Here is a 7682-nt window from a genome sequence, read left to right on the forward strand (position 1 = left end):
CACAGCTAATTGTGATTTTTGTAACTAATACTTTTAATTACAGATTTTTTTAATCACAACGTAAGAATGTAAATTATAATTTATCACAACACTTTTACTTTTAGTCACAAGTTTTGTTATGATAAAAAATAATTTTTTTTTGCAATGGCTAAATTTCTTCTTTCTACATTATCTAATTGAGTAATTTGCGGCATAAATACCTAAGTTTTATGTCGAGTAGCAGATAAATACCTAAGTTGTATTTTTGGCGGTAAAAATACCTTCCGTCACTAGTGTGGAAGGTCCGTAGGTACCTGGCCGTTATGTGCCAGGGTAGTGTCCACGTGTCACTCGTTCATTGGTCCATGTCATTAAATTTTTATTTATAATTTAAATAATTATTTAAATGTTTAAAAAATGATTTTAAAATTATAAAAAATAAACAAAAATTAAATATAATCACTTAAGTTTTATTTTTTATTTAAAATCAATTTAAACCTTTTACACTGATTTTAAAATTAAAAAAAATTATTAATAGTGAATTAGATATATAAAAATAAAATTAAACATAATTATTATTAATAATGATTTTAACTTATCATACACTACCTACAACCATAATTTTGAACCCCCAACTTTAATATTTCATCATCAATCACCTTCCATATACTCAAACCCAGAAAAAAAAAAAATACAAAACACCCAGAAACAAAAATACAAGAACAACTTCTATAACATCAAAATCAAAATAACAACAACAACAACACCATATACTCGAAACCTTGAAAAAAAAAATACAACTTTTATAACATCTATAACATCAAAATCAAAATGACAAGAACAACACCTATACTCGAAACCCAAAAAAAAAAGAAAAATATCAAAAACCCAAAAAAAAAATACAAAAAAAAAAAATTAAAATACCATCAACAAAAATTAACTCACATGTACAATGAAGGAAAGAGTTTTTTCTAAACCGGTCTTCACTATGCCGAGAATGACGACGTTGCCCAGATCTTTGCCAAGACCAGGCGTCCCATGGAATTCTCTCCTAGATCTCCGTCGAGATGCTCCGTCTTGCATCAAGCAAAGAGAAACAGAGAGAGGGACACTGCGAGGAGGGAGACAGAGTGAAGCAGATCTAGATCTAGAGGTTTTCAAGGGTTGCGAACCTCCATTTGGCTCTGAGAAGATAAAAGTCGAGAAAGAGATGGAGAGAGAGTGAAGAACGCGAGGAGAACCAACATTGGGGGGTTCTCAGATGCTCGCAATAGTGATTTTGAGTGAGTGAGTTTCTTTGGGTTTGTGTCTTTTGGCCCTTTTTTATTTTGCTGCAACTGAATAATGAGGAAAATGTATATGGATAAGGGTTTGATGAATTTTTTTTAAAGGTATGAATAAAAACAATTTTCAGCAGCAAAAAGAAGTGCAGGTTGAAGAAGAGGATGACGAAGAGGCATTCTTATTTTCTTTTTAGCATTTATTTGTTAGTTTTAGTTTTTAGGTTTTAATTAATAATTTATTTTATTTTAATTTAATGAAAATATTAATATTAAATATTTATTATTTTATTTTGATTTTAAACTATTTTTTTATTTTATTTTTAATATTTTAAATTGATTTATAAATAAAAAATAAAATTATATGATCTGGACTAATCACATAGTGATACGTGGACACTAACTTGGCACATAACGGCCAGGTATCTACGGAAGTTCCATACTAGTGACGGAAGATATTTTTACCGCCAAAAATACGACTTAGGTATTTATCTGCTACTCGGCATAAAACTTAAGTATTTATACCGCAAATTACTCTATCTAATTTTATATTTTTCAATAATTGCAAAAAAAATTCAGCCTGACTTATAAAACAAGCTAGTCATATATATAAGTAAGAATATATATTCATTATTATTAAGATATTGAATATATTCTTACTATTGAAAGTAAATAATATCTCACCAACAAAACATTACCAATAATCAGAAATAACATGTGAGGTGTAAGAAAAACAACTCATGATATTGACATTAGTGAACATAATTAATTATTCATTCTACATAAAACAAAAAACTGAATAAATTTCTCTCACTAAAACAAATTGATCAATTTTTATAATAATCAATATTAAATTAATTAAAATTATTAATTAGGAACAACATTAACATAATATGTGTATTATATCATTCAAATTTAACACTTGAACAATAAAGAATAAATTAGTTGTAAAAATACTGAATACATTTCTTTGTAGAATTTTTACTTTCAATTTTGTTTTGTTTTGTTTGTGACTTTTATGTTATGCTTTTTTGGTAGTGAGTGAGTGAGTGGTTTTTATTAATATTAATAAGTACTTCTTGCAAGAATTAATGATATTGGTGCATGTTGTCTAAATTAAAACCCCACGAGGGGAAAAGAACCTTTTCATTTTTATCATTGTTTTTTTTTTGAATTTTTTTTTATCATTAATATATATTATAAATATAGAAAGAAAAGAATTTTGTGAGCAATAAAAGTTGTAATGGGTTAAACAAGTTGGCGGCTTGATAGTGAAAGTTCAATCATAAGGTGAAACGAACTTGAACCAAATCTATAAACTTCATAATCTATACTATATCTTATATGAACCCCACCAACACTAGTTTTTACAACACTTTTTAACATATATATACATCAAAACTCTTATAATATATATTTATGGAAATATTTTGTAGTATAAATATTTAAGTTTAATTTTCAGTTGTAAATAAATGTTTAAGTTAATTTTTTACGGTAATAGTACTTAAATTATATTTCGGTAACTTTCGTAAGTACTTAGCCGTTAAATGTCAATTATTATTATTCTTTTTAAAAATAAAAGTTAATAATCTATATCAATTATAGATTGTCACGTGATAATTTACTTATGGTATGTTTGGGATAGCTTTTAAGAAAGCTAAAAGCACTTTTTTTAAAAAGTTATCATTTTTCAAAATGTGTTTGATAAAATTAGAAAACTAGTTTTTTTAAGAATTTAAGAAAAAATTTCAACTTTTTGCAAAAGTTGGCCAACACCAACTTTGGAGAATTAGCTTATACGGGAAGTTATTTTGTTGGTTTAATGAATATTTTACTTGACAAAATTACCCTCGTTCTGATTATAAAATTCTCTTTTTACCATTTTATTTTAAGATTCTCTTCTCCCAAATATATTTTTCTCTATCATCTTTATGTAATAGATAATATTTATGTAATTTTTTTTTATTATTATTAGTACAAGTCTAACTAATTATTTTATTATATATATTTTTTTTAAAAAAAATATATTATAAGAAAAAAATTTCTTGTAATTTGTTATAAAATAAAAAATAATTATAAATATATTAATATGTATGAATTTATTTAAATAAATAAGATAACAAATATCATACTTATTTTGGTAATCGTATATTTAACAACTATTCAATCATCTAGCTTACCAAATACTTATATACAATTTTTCTAACTCACAGCTATTTTAAAATTATATTTACCAAACACTCAGCAATTTTTTTTCACAGCACAGCTACATTTGCTTTTCCTCAGAGCACAACTGTACCAAACTGGCCCTTAATAATTAACAGTCAAATATTTATAAAAGTTATAAAATTATAACTTAAATATTATTACCGTTAAAAATTAAGTTTAAATATTTATTTATAATTAAAAATTCAACTTGTATTTATGCAAGAAATTATTATTTCATATATATATATGGAATATTTTTTATCGAAACAATGAATGACTATTATTGGAAAATTATAACTTTATTAACGTGTATATATATAAAGCCATATTATAGGGAATAAAGTACTTTTCAATTTTCACATACAAGCAATGTCACGATGAGGACATGAGGCCATTAAAGAAATGATTATAAGATTAAGATTACTACTATTTTTGCATTTCATGAAGAAAAGAATCTATATATATAAATACTAGTTGGTTAACACGTGCAAATATGTTAAATCTTTTATAATTTTATTAAGTTTGTAATGTATAATTAAAATTAAAAAAAAAATATTAAAATCCCTTTCAAAAAAAAATTAAAATTAAAAGAGAAATTAAAGAAGAATTAATTTGATTAAAATGAAAATTTATTTGGAAATTAAAATTAAGATTAAAGGAGATTAATTTAGTTCAAATTCAAATTAAGAAATTGTGCATTATTAGTTTCTTCCTCTTCAAATATATTTTTTTTAAAAAAAAAATTATTTAATTTTTTGGGTTTAATTATTGGCTTAACAGTCTATTAAATTAATTGTAAAGATTGTTTAATTTTTAACGTTAACAAAAGGCTAAATAAAAAAAAGGATCGTTAAAAAAAATCGTTAAACTAACAATTGCCGTTAAATAAGCACTTATTATATATAAAGATATATATTTTTTCCAAAATTTTAAATTTTGTGACTATTCTTGGTCTTTGAGTTTAGTATATAAGATACAACAAAAGATTAGTCTTCCTTTTTGTGTCACACCAAAAAAAAAACCTATGATAACGACATAACTAAAAACCATTGCAATAGGTTTCTTCAGGTTTTAGGCTTATTAGAAACTCAAATAAAAAAAATAATAAATATATATTTTCTAATAATTTTTAAAAATATCATTTATTAAAAAAAAGGTCAAAAAAATTATTTTTTTAAGGTCCAAATTAAATCAAAGACGACCCTAAATTTAATACATGTCATAACAAATGTTTCGTATTAATAGATTGTTTCAATTGTAATACAAAAATTACTAAGTAATGCAAATAATTTCACTTAAGTAGTTAATCATAATTTTTTATTTACACGAGCGTAATTATTATGAATGTATGGTTTCACTTAATTAACTATTTAATAAATTTTTTTGTCAATTTATTTAGATTCTTAATTATCATTAATTTATTTTTTCTTTGTGCATAATTGTGTTAAATTTTAAATTTTTTTTACAAGAAATTTAACTTTTATAGTCACAATAAAACTTGTAACTTAAAGTGGGAAAACGTTCAGTTGGTTTGTGTGAAGTGTGGTCTGAATACCTTGTGACATTGACATGTTTTCTCTTTGGCGCTTGTCCTGTTCTCCTCAGCCACTTAGTGAGTCCATCGCATATTTATTATCCATAAAATTGACACAGACGAACTACCTATTATGGAAACTTAAGATAATATCGTTTATTGAAGCACAAGATCTTATCAGTTTTGTTGATGGAACTTCTAAAGAACCAAATTAAGGAGTTTCGAAAAAGTTGTGACTAATTATAAATAATAATACTTATGTTGTGATTAAAAAGTCCGTGACTAAAAGTATTAGTCGTAAAAATTATAATTTATTATGACTAAATATATTTTTAGTCACAATACTTGTTGTGACTAAAAGTAAATAATGACAACTTGTATGTATATACTATGTTTTAGTCACACGTAACTTTTTGTTGTGACTAAAAAGTCACCTTTAGTCACAAAAAATTTATGTTGTGACTAAAAACTAGCTTATCACTAAAGATAATATTTTTTTTATAGTGACAATACAAAGAGAGACAAAATTTCAGTTAAATTTTAAGGATTCTTACGAAAGCGACAATTTATTTTCATTTTAACGAATAATAACTACCCGAATATGAATTCAACTAAACAATTCAAACATGTTGAAGTATATATAATCTTTTTGTGTGGGAACACAAAACTTTCAACAAAAGGAGTGAAGAAGATCATGTAGGCATAATAAAGTGAAAAAGGTGTGGATCATGAATTAGACTTTACTTGTCTAACTAGCTAGGTCATCTTAGCTAGTTTGAATACCTACAAATGAATTTGAAATCTTCTACACACATGTTTGTCTTTGGTGATAATTCATCATTGGAAATATTTTTTATATATTTTAGAGGACTATATATTTTAAAGTGGGATTCTTTCTAAGATAAGTTATGAACTAGGAAAATATGGATAATGACATAAATATAAATATAATGCTTTATTAATTCAACTTGTTTTGTCCACATAGTGTTGGAATGTCTTTGTCAAAATAATATATGTATATTGTGATCTTTGAATAATTGATCCAAAAGAATTTAATTTTCTTAAAAAAAAAAAAAAGAATAATTGATCCAAAACTTTAGTCTAATTTATTGGTGTTGTAAAAAGCTTGAATTGTCAGCATAAATGAAAATAAAAAGTGAGTGTACTAGATAATTAGGTTAGGATAGGAGGCAATATAATTACTCATGACAAAGAAAAAGTTTCTCATAAATTTTTAGTCAAGTATGTTGTTTGCAACTAAAAAATAAGTAATAATTTAGCTTGTCACATTACTAAAAATATTTTTTTTTTCAACTCAAAAAAGAGACGCAACACACTAAGTGCATATTGGTATCATAATTAAAAAAATGGTTTTTATTTTTAAAAATAAAAAACTATTTTTTGAGAACAATTAAACGTGTTTGGCTATTTTTTTGAAAACATATTTCAAAAAATAAAATTACAAAAAATAAGAATTTTGAGAATAATAAAATATTGTTTTTTTTTTTTATTTTGAAACGGTTACTAAGGATTTTTGTCCCCTAAATTTTAGCATGTAACGAATCATGTTCCCTAAAAATTCTCCCTTAATTATTGAGATTATTGGATTTAAGGATTTTTGTCTAATTTATGTACTAAATTATACTCCCCAAATTTTGATATCTTCTAAATCATACCTATCGAACTTTGACATGTATCAAATTATGCTCTGTGAACTTTCAAACATATTAGACTTTTCTTAATAAAATTGGGCAAAAGTCTTTAAATCAAACAATCTCAATAGTTCAAGAGAAATTTTTAACGACTTTAAAAATTCAGGGAGCATGATTTGGTACATGTCAAAGTTCGGGAGGTAAAAATCCTAATTAACCTTTTAAAAAATAATTCACTTTTTGTCAATATTATTTCTCCACTTTATCTCACATTATATTTCTCATCATTTTCTCACAATATTTTCTCTACCATCACTTTCTCTCTCCCCACTTTCTCTTTCGTCACTTTCTCTCTCACCATTTTCTCTCTCATCAAGGTTGGGTTTAGGTCTGAGGTCCGATTTTGAGATTACGGGTCCAGGTCAGAGTCTTGGGTCGGGGTCTAGATCGAGGTCAAGTTTTGTTCATATCGGTGTCTTAAAGTATTGAAGTATTTTTTAAAAAAAAAAAAAATAAAAATGAAGAATATTTTTAGAAAACATTAACTGAACGCGACTTGTATTTTGAATTTTTTTTTTTTTTTAAAAAAAAATTGTTCTCATTTCTGAAAATACAATTAAAAAAATAAAAAATAATATCAAACATGCTCTAATATTTTTAGATAATCTTTTTTGACATTGGAGATAATTAGATTCACACCATACTATTTGGAGTTTGAACTTTGAAGCATATACAAGTAGAACCTCTATCCAAGAATATACTTGGGACTAAGAAAATAATATTCTAATTGAGAGGTTATAACTAAATAGAGTTACACTTAAAAAAAAAAATCAAAATATCAATGTAACAAAATTATCAATAAACAATTTTAATACTATATTATTTTAGAATTATTTTCAAGTACATATAATATTTATACATGTACTATAATTTGAAATAAAATTATTAATTCTACATAAATAAATTTATAAAATATATGTATATATTTTTTTTAAGATTTAATTATTCTTATATAGAGGTATATTTTAT

Source organism: Cannabis sativa, chromosome X, assembly GCF_029168945.1.
Source record: "Cannabis sativa cultivar Pink pepper isolate KNU-18-1 chromosome X, ASM2916894v1, whole genome shotgun sequence".
Lineage (NCBI taxonomy): Eukaryota > Viridiplantae > Streptophyta > Magnoliopsida > Rosales > Cannabaceae > Cannabis > Cannabis sativa.